This window comes from Propithecus coquereli, unplaced genomic scaffold (assembly GCF_000956105.1).
Source record: "Propithecus coquereli isolate 6110/MARCELLA unplaced genomic scaffold, Pcoq_1.0 Scaffold252, whole genome shotgun sequence".
In the NCBI taxonomy this organism is placed as follows: Eukaryota; Metazoa; Chordata; class Mammalia; order Primates; family Indriidae; genus Propithecus; species Propithecus coquereli.
Window position 1 is genome coordinate 4,406,006 of NW_012148086.1, and position 13,355 is coordinate 4,419,360.

Below are 13,355 nucleotides of genomic sequence, written 5' to 3' on the forward strand. Positions count from 1 at the left end.
ACACGTATCCAGTGGCTTAAAATGAAGATGTCTGAATTACACGAGCTCTTGATAGCATCTGCCCAACCCTCTCAGCCTCCCCTTCTGCGGTTGGCCCCGAGCAAGCCCTCCGCAATGCGGACTTCACTTCAGAATCACCAGGCTCACCCCTAGGCTGAGGGCCCCAGCATGCGACCAGAAGTGCAGTTGCAGGGACGTGCAGATGGACTGGGGTGGGCTTATGCCCCAAACAGCCTCGTCCTCTCGAGGTGGCAGAGCCCCGGGAAGCCGCAGCCCTCTGTGCACATCACTGAGGAGGAACCACGCGGCAGCTGAAGGGCTCAGTGTGCTGTCTAGTGCGAGCCACTCCCCTCCAGAGGCTGGGGCTGTTTCTCCACCCCCTGGATCCAGGCTGGCCTGTGGCTTGTGTACCTCAGGGCTTACAGTTCTCACCTCACGTTCCTGGGACTCAAAAGCCACCAGGCTGAGACAAAGCCCCGGATAAAAGATCACTTGGAGAGAGAGGCCTGGTCTATGCCTGAGGCTGGACAGCTGGGACGGAGACTCTAGCAGACCCCCCGCCCCAGTCAAATAAATGGCCACATCCAACCTCAGGCAGGATGACACGAAGAGCTGCCAGCTCAACCCACAGCATTATGGGAAGTAAGAAAGGGTTGCTTTTCCGAGCCAGTAAGTTTCAGCATGGCTTATTTTGCAGCAGTAGGTAAGTAGTACATCATCTTAGCCTGTGTCCAGATGAAGACATGGTTTTAAGAACGATTAACCAAAAATTGAGATTCTTGTCTTTGTTTTGACCTTTGATTACAAGAAACCCACCCCAAATGGCTCACCACTCACCTGTACCCGAGCGCCCGTGGGTCTCTGGTTGGAGTCACCTGAGACCAGCCCCTCTGAGTGGAGGGCCCGGGTGCTGAGGGCAAGTAGAGGTCAGTCCAGGTTGAAGGGGGCACAGCCAGAAGGTGCTAGAACAGCTCTGGCCAGGCTGTCAGGGCTGTGGCCCTCCTGAGAGCCTCCCTAACCCAGAGTGACCCCCTCCTCAGGTTCCAGTGCTGTGGCCGTGACTGCATGACAAGAGTCGCCTGGTCCTGGCCATCTGGCCCCTCGCTCCCAGCCCCTACCCTGCCTCTGTGGGCTTCAGGCCTCAGTCCAGGGTCACCTTCTCCAGGAAGCTGTCTCCTGACTCTGGTCTGGGCGATGTTCCTCCCAGGCTCACGCAGCCCACCCTGCTCAGCCCTGAGCAAGGCTTCCTGTGAGTGAAGCAAGGGCAGGGACACCTCTGTCCCCAGCATAGAGCAGATGCTCTGGAAGTGTCTCATGAATGAGTGAAGGGACATTATGAACCTCCAGATCTGTGGAGGCTGAGCTGGGAGCGTTTTTAGATGCTGCAGGTCCCTAGAGTTTGCCACTTGAGGCAGCTTATGCGTGGAGATTTCTCTCTAGGTAGCAAAGTCTGTCTCCCACTCAAGGCCATTGGTGTGGGACCCTGCTGACCGGAGGCAGCACACAGCAGAGGCTGGCTACAGTGGGAAGGGGCCCTCAGCTGCCTGCTGTCGGCCCGTGCATGTGTGTGCATGTGTTTGGGGGCAGAATAAGGGAGCGTGGTGTGTGGGGGGAGGTGTGTGTGTGCATGTGTGTGCACGTGGGGGATATGCAGGCATGTGCACATGTACGTGTGCCTGTGTGTGATGTGGGGGTTGTTGGGGGTGGGGCGGGGTATGTGCATGTGTGTGTGTGTGTGCATATGTGTGTATGCATGCACAGCGTGTGTGAAGAAGGGAGATCCCTCTTGCTGGCCCCTCTCCCAGCTATCCCCCTCCCTCCTGCTGCCCATACTCTCTGCCCTTCTCTGCCCCTTTCCTTCGGGACTCATTGCCTTGTGTCTACCACACCAGGTGTCTGGAGCAGCCTTTGACCTTCCATCTGCCTGCCTACCTCAGCCCTGTCCCTCCCGTCTGTGGAACATCCCCCAGGATGTGTCGCTGACATGCGGAGCCCACGGTGCCAAAATAGACCCTTATCTCCCTGCCTGCCGCTCTGCCATCAGGAACACCTCCACCATCCGTCTCCCTGGAGCCCCCCGGACTCTCTACTTCCTCCTACACCTCCACCCCACCCTGAGCCAAGCAGCCAAGGCACCCTGGCCAGCCTTTCCGACTCCGCACAGCCAGATCCCATGGTGGTCCCTCTGCCAGCACCCCCAGCTCTGCCTGGTCCCTTCCAGGGCTCCACCCACAGACCTCTTGCCTCTCTTCCCACTTTGCCCACAGGGACAGGCAGTGACAACCCTTGGGAAATGCTCCTCTGTCCTTGGATCATAGGTGACTAGACTGGGTGGCTACATGGCCCCGTGGGGCCATCAGAGACACTCCAGAGAAGAGGCCGGGATGTACCGAGCAGAAGGGTGGCCACCGTCTTCAGAGGGACGCAGAGCAGAGGCTGCAATTCTGTAGGAGAGGGGCAGAGGCTAAGAACCTGAGGCCAAGGGAGAGACGAGAAAGGGGCCACCCTTCCTGCCCTTGGATCCCACGGAGACATGTCCTTGCAGCAAAATTCAATTTTTGCTTGAGTTGGATCTAGTTAGCTTCTGTGGCTTGCAGTAAAGACCATGCCCCACCTCACGCCTGCCTCTAGGGAGTAGACCCTCCTTTCTGCCTGGCCTGGGTCCGCCTGGCACCTGCCAGGGTCCCAGCCTCTGAGTCAGCCCACCTTGCTCGCATCTGTGCCACCTCCAGGCAGCTGTCCACAGCACGAGCTCCAGCTGCTGCCTTGGCCTGGGCCTTGGATCTGCAGCTGTCTACTTCAGTCCTGCATGGATGGTGCCTCGAAGTAGACAGGGTTGTCCAGCCCAGCATGTGTCTCCTCCCCAATAACACTGATTCCATGGGAGGTTGCTTTTCTCAGACTATGGATGGGTTTGGTGGGAGGGTAGTTCCTGGTAGCCAACCCTCAGTGACACGAAGCCCAGCCAGCTGGACCACCTCTCCCGATTCTATCTCATGAGCGCATAATCCAAGGCAGTGGGAACACTGGGAACCTCCATCCCAATACTCGTGTATTGATCAGAAAACCCAGATACGAGGTGATTCCTGTGCTCCCAGCTTGGCCCTCTAGAGCACCCATATGTTCCACCTGCTCCCAAACCTGGTCCTCCAACCTCCCACCATAGCTGTGCATCCCTGATGTCCAATGAGTCAGCTGCCTTTCATTTACGTTGGCCACAACCAAATAATACACCTCCCTTCACCCCACCACTGAACTGTAGCTGGATCTGCCCAACTGCAGGACCCAGGTGTCATTTCAAGCCTCGGTCTTGAATAATGTACCCCATGCCACAATGTGGAGGTGGCCACCACCTTGGTCTTCTGCCCCCTTGTGTCCTGAGCCATGTTTCTTATAATCGAAAATAAAGCACCCTGATTTTCAGAGCCCTCCTCTTGACCTCCCAGGGTTTCCCTATGTGAGCCCTCCACTCCCCAGTTTAGTGGCCCTGGCCCATGGCTGCCTTCCCAGACATGGGGCTCAGGCCCCTCCCCTGCTCTGCTCTGTTCCACCTGTGGCCCCTGGACTGCCCCACCCTGGTGATGTGGCCCCCACAGCACAACCCTTCCATTAGGCTCAACCAGTTCCAACTAGCCCATCCTGTACTGTGGCCTGTCCTGTCATCTAAGGGATACTCCTAACTCTTTGGGGAAGCCAAGGGCCACCTACTCTGCCTTGCCTCTTTGTATATTCAATTCTCCTCCTACTTCATACCTTAAATGAACAAGAAATATTTTGAGGTAATGGTGATAACTTTTCTTCATTTCACACTAATTTATAAATTTATTATTAGGTCTACAGAAGAAATAACTTTCAGAAACTCAAGTATCATTGTCAAGAAATTCAGGCTGGGTTCATGCCTATAATCCCAGCACTTTGGGAGGCCAAAGTGAGAGGATCACTTGAGACCAGCCTGGGCAATATAATGAGACCTGCCTCTAAAAAAAATAAGAAAAATTAGCCAGGGTGGTAGCACATGCCTGTAGTCCTAGCTGCTTGTGAGGCTGAGCCAGGAGGATCACTTGAGACCAGAAGTTTGAGACCAGCCTGGGCAACATAGCAAGACCCAGTCTCTGCAAAAAATAAGAAAAATTATCCAGGATAGTGGCACACACCTGTAGTCCTACCTACTCAGAAGGCTGAGGTGGGAGGATCACATAAGCCTAAGCGTTTGCTGGTACAGTGAGCTATGATCACACCACTACACTCCAGCCTTGGAAACAGAGCAAGACCCTGTCTCCAAAAACAGAAAAAAAGAAAAAATGTAGATAGACAATAAGCACATGAAAAGATGCTCAATATTATTAGTCATCAGAAAAATGCAAATCAAAATAACAATGAGATACCACTTCAAATCCACTAGGATGGCTAGAATAAAAAGTCAGATAACAAATGTTAGCAATTAAAATTTCTATAGTTAGAAATTAAACCATAATGCACTGAATGTAAAATGGTGCAACCACTTTGGAAAACAGTCTGGCAGTCCCTCAAATAACTGAACATAGAATTACTGTATAACTCAACAACTGCACTCCTGCTATACATCCAAGAGAAATAAAAAGATACGTCCAAGCAGAAACTTGTACATGAATATACATGTAAGCATAATTTCTAATAGCCAAAAGGTGGCAACAACTCAATGTCCATCAATGGACGAATTGATAAAATGTGATGTATCCACACACAGTAGAATATTATTTGGCCATAAAAAGGATTGAAGTACTGATACATGCTACAACATGACGAACCTTGAAAGTGAAAGAAGCCAGTCACAAAAGACCACAAATATGTGATTCTATTCACACAAAAGACCAGCATAAGGAAATCTATAGAGAAAGTGATTCCTTAGGGCTGGTGGAGGGAAAGGTTTGATTTAAGGTCTCTGTGCCACAAGACTGTCTCATTTCAGATGTCAGCTGTAAGTCTCAGGGGCTACCCACACTTCTGACTAAGTGGCTATAAATTCAGGGGTTCTCAGGGCCCCTCAGTTTGAATAGTTTGCTAGAATGACCCATGGAACTCACCAGAAGCACTATACTTACGATTACACTCTTAGGATAAAGGCTACGACTCATGAACAGTCCAATGGAAGACAAGGTATGGAGGTGGGGGACACAGAGCTTCCATGTCCTCTTGTATGTAATATGGGTGCATTACCTTTCCAGGACATCAATGTCTTCACCTACCTGAAAGTTCCGTTGAGCTTTTGTGTCCCGAGTTTTTATGTGGTTTCATTACCTAGGCAAGACTGATTCATTCATTGGCAATGTGATAGAACTCGATCTCCAGCCTCCTCCGTCCTTGCCCAACGGTTGGGCTGGCCCAAAGTTTCGACCTTCTAACATATGATTAGTCTTTCTGGTTATAAGCCGCATCCTGAAGCTATCTAGGGGCCCATGTGATTGATCTCATTAGCATAAGAAAGATATTTCCCTCCGCTCAGGAAATTCCAAAGTTATTGAAGCTCTGTGCTAGGAACAGGGGGCAAAGACCAGATATATTAATATTATTTATTATGCCACAACTGGGTAAAAGGAACCGAGGTAAATAAGCCTAGTTCAAGGTTTTATGTTTATCTGGCTAGGAGTTTGGCTGTGTTTACTGCTCACTGTAGCTATAGGTGTCAGAGGCTAAATTCCCTCTGGTGTTCTTGTTTTTGTCTCCTCTGTTGTCTGGGTTGCAGTTCTTTCCACTGCAATCCCGTTACTTCTCACACAGGAGCCCTGATGTGGGTATGGAAGGAGGGGGAGTGTTCACCGTCCTGTGATGAGTCTCAGTGTGTCAAGGGAGCCGGGCCTCTGGGCTGCGAGCCTCACAAGGACTCCTCCAGCTTTTTCCCTCCACCGCCCCCTGCCCAAGGAGACAGGAAGGCTAGAGGGGGCTAGAGTTGGACATTTCTCTTTCCCCAAGTCGGTTAGGCTCTGATAAAGCCGCAGTTGGTTAAGCTCTGGTAAAACAGTTTCCCTTGTGGGCAGGTTAAGAACAGAACGCTCTGGTATATTTCAAAAGGGCTATTCTCCCCTCCCATGCTGTAACCACGTGGGAGTGTTTCTCACATTGAAACCGTCCTTCAATAACAGGGTATAAGACAAGAACTATGGTAAAGGCCTAGCTAGAAATAATGATAATGTCCCCCGTTTGTTTCTCTATAGTTGCCACTCCGGAGCCACGCTGCTGGTGGTCATGAAGATTCTTAACTCCTCCCCATAGCTGGTGTCCATAACGATTCTTAACTTTCTCTGTAGATAACATCACCTTTCTGAAACCTAAAGGTAGCTTTTGAGATATCTTCCAGGCCCCGCACCGCAGGGGATTGGTTGGCCCACCCAGACCAATGGCCCTGTCAAGAAACCGACTCAAATGGAATTGTGATCCCAGGGATTCCTACACCCCTACAATTTTGCCCCAATTTACAAACCTAATTGCCTAATCCCTTGCCTGCCAAACTATCCTTAAAAATTCTGTCTCCCAAATTCTCTGGGAGGTGGATTTGAGGATTTCTCCCATTTCCCCCTGTAGCTCTATGTGGAATTAATCTCTTTCTCTGCCTTATAAACCCTGCTGTCTCAGCACATTGGCTACCTCTTGGGCAGCAGGCAAATGAACGGGCAAATGAACCTGGCTGGGCGGCAACAACATCTTCACTATGACAACCTGGTGGGGCTCCTGGAGGTAGGAGTCATCAAAGTACAGGGGTCTCCCTAAGGCTTCCCTGGAGTTTTTAACTCTCAAGATTGTCCATGTCGATGTAAACTAAGCCCCGTGCCGATAGAATGGACCCCCTGTTGGCCAAGGGGACCCCAGAAAAACCTTAAAACTGAATTCCTGGCCATGAAGGGAAGGGTAATTGGACATGCCTCGTTATACTCCCTCCCTTTTGGAGTTTAGCTACAACAATTGACCAGCATTACTGTTAAAACAGAGATTATAAGACTGACAAAAAAGACTCTTTGTGACAATAAGATACTAAATTATTAACAGGACCTAAACCCGCACAAGACAAAGGTTAAATCACACCTGTAGGCCATCAATTTGCTTAACAGATCACTTGAGTCTATATATTGTGTCTCTGATTAACAGACTTCCTTAAAACATTCCAAGCTTTCAGACAAAGCTTCATGTCTTTAACCAATTACAAATCAAAGAATCTCTGAGCCCACCTATAACCCGTAAGCCCCCCCTTAGAGATGTCCCTCCTTTTCAAGCCAACCAATGTATATCTTCCATGTATTGATTTATGATTTTACCTGCAATTCCTATCTCCCTCAAATGTATGCAACCAAACTGTAACCTAACTGCCTCGGGACCACTTACTCAAGGCTTCTTGGGTATGGTTCCCCAGGCCAACAGTCACTCATGTTCAGCTCTGAATAAACTCTTTACATTATTTTAAAGAGTTTGGGTTTTTTCCATTAGCATTGAGCCTCCAGCAATTTTTCAATCACAGTTTAAGTTCTCCTAACCCAGCACTGGCTCTAGCTGTGGGCTTCTGCTCTGGTACACTGTGATTCCCTGTGTCTGCCCGCCCATCTCTGGTTTTAGGGACAGCAGTTGGCCCAGACCTCAACTCTCTGACGGATCTTAGAGAAGTTGCTGATCTTTCCGTTTGTTCAGCTTTTCCCTTATTGTGAGGACAGAGTGGTGACTTCAAGCTCCTTACATGCTGGAAAATGTGACCTATTCAAAAGAAACAAGATGTTAAAGCTGGTATTTAAAGAAAATAATTCAGTGTCTCTTCAGATTAAATTTTTTTCTAAAAATACTAGTGAGCAATTGAGGAGTGATGTGAGGGAAAATGGTGGAACAGGAAGCACTAGGAATCTGTCTCCCCACCTGGACAAAAACTGTCCTCGCAGAATCTGTCTAACGTAATGTTCTGTGTTTTCTTAGATTCCGTATTTGTCTATTTGGCATCTATTCATCACAACGCCAACTGTATTCGCTATATTTTGTTACTTTTGAATGCCCTGGCATTGGCGATGTCACTAACTGGGGAGAGACTGCCCCTCCCAGCACTAGCCAATTCTCAGAGACAGCAAAGGGCTTGGTGGGCCAGGGGTGCACCTTTTATATGCAAACCAACAAATCCAGAGTCTATACCTTCAATAACTCCTCATCTAACTGTCACATACCAAGCTAATATTCCCTCCTCCCTAAACCAATCCAGGACCAGGTACCAGGCAACTAGAGACCTCACCTATGCCCCAAAGCCTGTTGGAATTATTCAAACTAGCTAATCCCAAACTGTTCATTCTGTCCTGTTTTGCCATTTCCATGGAAACCTCAAAAAAAGCTCTGGCCTAGACTTTCCCCTTGCTCTTGTCTTCTGACTCCTGACAGACACGGGTACTTTCCCCTATGACTCTATGTGGCACATGGTGACCCTCTCTCTGGGACCTGTGAGAATAATAAACTTCTTCGTTTTAAGCTTCATTCTCTTTTCCTCTTCTGGTGGCACTGAATTTACCATGCCATAATGTTTGTTATGGCAACAGCAACATTTTTAGAACACGTAACTATTTCAGAATTCTGGAGTCTATTCAAAGACTTGCAAGGAAGGCAAATTGCAGTAAATTTTGGTCAATTTCAGCTTGTAGCACCTTAGGAGCTACCCATCTCCACCCCTAGCCCATGGCAGGCAATTGTACCAGTGTTCCTAAAGTGGCTTCCAGGAGCCAGGGTAGGCAAAAAAGACCTGGTCCTCCACAACTCAGGGACTAAGTTCCCATCGCTGATTGCTACTTCTTTTTTTTTTTTTTTTTTGAGACAAGTCTCACTGTGTTGCCCAGGCTACAGTGCTGTGGCGTCAGCCTAGCTCACAGCAACCTCAAACTCCTGGGCTCAAGCTATCCTCCTGCCTCAGCCTCCCGGGTACCTGGGACTACAGACATGCACCACCGTGTCCAGCTAATTTTTTCTAGTTTTAGTTGTTTGGCTAATTTCTTTCCATTTGTAGTAGAGATGGGGTCTCGCTCTTGCTCAGGCTGGTCTCGAACTCCTGAGTTCAAGCAATCCTCCCTCCTCGGCTTCCCTGAGTGCTAGGATTACAGGCATGAGCCACTGCGCCCCGGTCTTTGATTGCTACCTCTAATCATGGAAGTGCAACACAGAAGTGGGCAGGGGTTGACGCAACCTCCATCACCACCATTTCAAACTCCTCCAACTAAAGTGGCTTCTAGAGGATTTAAAGGGCCAGCGCTTGTTTCGGGTTTTTTCTTTTGTCCTTCGCTGTTCCTTTTTTCCCCTTTTGGGAGCCAGACATTTCAGGATTAGGACACTTAAAAGCAACTGCATACACAGGGAAATTTAGGAAGTCACTGCACATGCCCAAGGAAGGACGCAGGCACGGAAAAGACCTGAGACATTAAGCTTTCACCTCAGGCTAATCCCCAGCATAGAGACAGCCAACAACAATTTTAAAAAGAAAAAAACAGCAACTTGGAGAAAAGGAGAGCATGATTTCCAGAATTTCCACATTGTAAGATTCAAATGTCCAGTTTTCAACAAAAAAAATCACAAGGCATACAAAGAAATAGGAAAAGATGACATATTCAAAGGAAAAAAAATAAATCAGCAGAAACCATGCCAGAAAAAGACTGGATAGCTGACTTACTAGACAAAGCTTTTTTTTTTTTTTTGGTAGAGACAGGGTCTTGCTATGTTGCCTAGGTTGGTCTCAAACTACTGGACTCAAGAAATCCTCCCCCTCCCTGCTCAGCCTCCCAAAGTGCTGGGATTGCTGGTGTAAGCCACCACACTTAGCCTAGACAAATGATATATGAACAAATGGGATTATCAATAAAGAGATAGAAAACTTTCTTAGTTTTTTATTGTTTTAGGTAGCAAAAAAGAAATTCTGGAACTGAAAAATACAATAACTAAAATGAAAAAATTCACTAGAGGGATTTGAAGGCAGATTTAAGCAGGGAGAAGAAAGAATCAGCAAACTTGAAGATTGGACATTGAAATTATCAAATCTGTGGAACAGAAAGAAAAAAGATGGACGAAAAATGAACAGAGCCTAAGGGACTTGTGGGGACGTCATCAAGCAGACCAACACAGCCACTGTGGGAGTCCCAGAGAGAAAAGAGAGTAAATGTACAGGGAGATTATTTGAAGAAATAATAGCTGGAAATTCCCCAAATTTGCTGAATAACATGAATATAAATATCCAAAAAGCTCAATAAATTCCAAGAAGGATAAACTTGAAGATACCCACCCCGAGATATTATAACCAAATTGCTGAAAGCCAAAGACAAGGAGACAATCTTGAAAGCTATGGGAGAAGTGACTCGTCACAACTGGGGATCCTCAAAAAGATGATCTGGGGGTGGTCATGATGGGCAGCGTCTGCCAGCAGCGTTGTCCAGGTAGTCAAGCCACACACTCCATTAATAAGATTTCCTGACAGAAGAGACAATCCTAAACCCAATGTATCAGAAGCTTTGAGATCAGCAGGGTTACCATCTCACTCTTTTGCAATTTCCCAGCATTCTAAGGGAAGTAAATCACCAGATTTGCTGACGGGTCCACCAGACACTGCAGAAATAATAAAAACATTGCGTCAGAAATACAGAAGGAAACTTGTGTCTCAAGAAGAAATTGAATTTATCCAATGTGGAGGTCCAGAGAATCGCTGTGGCTGCTGTTTGTCATCAGAAAAAAGAATTATCTTTACAATAAATGACTTCTAAAATGAAAAATGAGAAATTGTATATTAAGCAACTTTAATAAATATTCTGTATAAAAAGAGATATAGAAAATTTAGATGGACACTTGTATCTCCTAATTTATGTATCTTGGTCAGCTTCTCCACAAGCTTACCTAATTGTTTATATACTTTATACTTATTAAAGTATACATTTTTAAATGTTAGCCTATTTACTCTTGATTATCAAATATTACCAGTGTTGAACTATTAAAAGCACACAATGTCTAGTAAAGTATCATAGGCTTCCCATAAATTCACTTTTCTTGCTGTTTCTGTTTAGTCATGGAAAGAATTTTTCAGGCAGAATTGCTGTTTTAGCGATATGATTTTCCTGACATTGGATAAGAATCAGTGAAACAATGACTCCATTACTTGTTCTTAATTCTCTAACATTTTTTCATTCACAAGTTTACTGGAGTATAACTGGCTTAATAAGTATATCCTACTCTAAATGATAAAAATATAGCCAAGGTAAAAACAGGTGACTAAGGTATTAAGACTGACGAGGCCAGGCACAGTGTTTAACACCTACAATCCTAGCACTTTGGGAGGCTGAGGCACATGGATCATTTGAGGCCAGAAGTTTGACACCAGCCTGAGCAACATAGCGAGACCCCATCTCTACAAAAAAATTTTAAAAATTAGATGGCCATGGTGGTGTGCCTGTAAGTCCCAGCTATCTGGGAGGCTGAGGCAGGAGGATCACTTGATCCCAGGCATTTGAAGTTGCAGTGAGCTACGATTGATGCACTGCATTCTAGTCTAGACAAAAGAGCAAGTCCCTGTCTCAAAAAAAAAAACAAAAACAAAAAAAGACTGAGGAAATGACACAAAAGATTATTTGTAACCTATATTCAAAACAAAGACTATAAAGTGGAAAATAAGCAATCAAAATAGCATAGGATTTCCGAAGGGCATTTGTTAGGAAAAAATGAATATAGCATAGGCATAAATGTTTCACTAGAAATTGCAATTTATTATGTTTTGGGGGTGTTAAGGTTTGTTCTTTGGTTTATTTTACTGTTTTGATTGTGATGATGTATAGAAATTCTGATAACCATTAACTTTCTCAAAAAAAAAAAAAAGATGATCAGATTTCCCATCAGAAACGCTGGAGGCCAAGAGGCAGTGAGTTGACATGTTCAAAGTGCTGAAAGAAAAAAAAAGTCAACTGAGAATCCTATATCTGACAAAACTGTCCTTTAAAAATGAGTAGAAAATGAAGACATTCCCAGATAAACAAAAGCTGGGAGAGTTCATTACCACTAGACCTGCCCTGCGAGAAATGCTAAAGGGATTCTTTCAAGTTGAAATGAAAGGACACTAAACAGTAACTCAAAGCTGAATAAAGAAATAAAGATCTCTGGTAAAGGAAAATACAGGGGCAATTATAAAAGCTAGTATTACTGTAACTTTGGTTTGTAACCCCACCAAGTGGTTTGTAAATCCACCAAGTGGGATTTGTTCCTGAAATGCTAGAATGATTCAATATAACAAAATCAATAAATATAATCAATCACATGAATAGAAGACAAAAAAAAGGCGATCATCTCAATTGATACCAAAAAAGTATTTGACAAAATTCAATGCTCTTTCATGATAATAAAAAAAAACACCAAAACTCAACAAACTAGGAATAGAAGGAAACTACCTCAAATAATAAAGTCCATATATGAAAAACCCAAAATTCACAGCTAACATCATACTCAATGCTGAAAGACTGAAAGCTTTTCCTTTAAGATCAGAAACAAGACAAAGATGTCCACTTTCATCACTTCTATTCAAAATAGTTTTGGGAGTTCTCGCCATATTAATTAGGCAAGAAAAAGAAATAAAAGCTGTCTACATTGAAAAGGAAGAAGTAAAATTATGTTTGCCCAATACATGTACAATGTTATATGGGTGAAGGCACAGGGCAGTACAATGTTACTGGTAAGAGTCCAGCTGCCTTTGTGTTAATCCCAGCTATTACTCACTATATGACTTCTCTGCCTCAGTTTCCTCCCCTGTAAAATGGGAGAATAATTGTTCATGCTTGAAAAGGTTATGTGAGGAGTAGATGAATTAACGTGTCAGGACCTCCGAACAGTGCCAAGTCCACTGCAAGGGCTTTTAATAATCAAAATATTAAATTTTAAATTATATCAAATAATAATAATTAACGAGTGTTTATATCCACTCGTTGTGGAGACAAGACCTGGAATTAGGAAACTTGCCCAGTGACGGAGCGGAACAGTAGGCGCTGAGGGGAGCCGGAGACAATCAGCCCGGTGGGCGTGGCCAAGAAGGCTTCTCAGGGAGGGAACCTTGGGTTCGGTGAGTTCTAGGAATCAGTGGAGATGCAAAACAGAGCATTCTCAAAGTGAGGGACGGCGCCAAGGGAGACGTGGTGGGTAAGAAAGAGAACGAATAACGGGGCTACGACGACACCGGAGACTGGGGAGTGTCGGGATGCGCAGCTGTGGGCATGGTAGGGAGGACCCTGAAACAGTGTCCGTTTTCGGGCGCAGATGCTGGCAGGACGAGAGCGTACTGGAAGAACCTTGAGTTCCCGCGCTTTCCCTTCGGCAGAGTAATTGCTTCCCCGCCCGGGGGTTGTGCCCTT

The 13,355-nt window shown here is 46.0% G+C and overlaps 1 pseudogene; it reads left to right on the top strand.

The window, feature by feature from the left end:
- Positions 1-1,418: 1,418 nt before the first annotated feature.
- LOC105812461 lies at positions 1,419-10,733 on the top strand (annotated as a pseudogene).
- Positions 10,734-13,355: the final 2,622 nt, after the last annotated feature.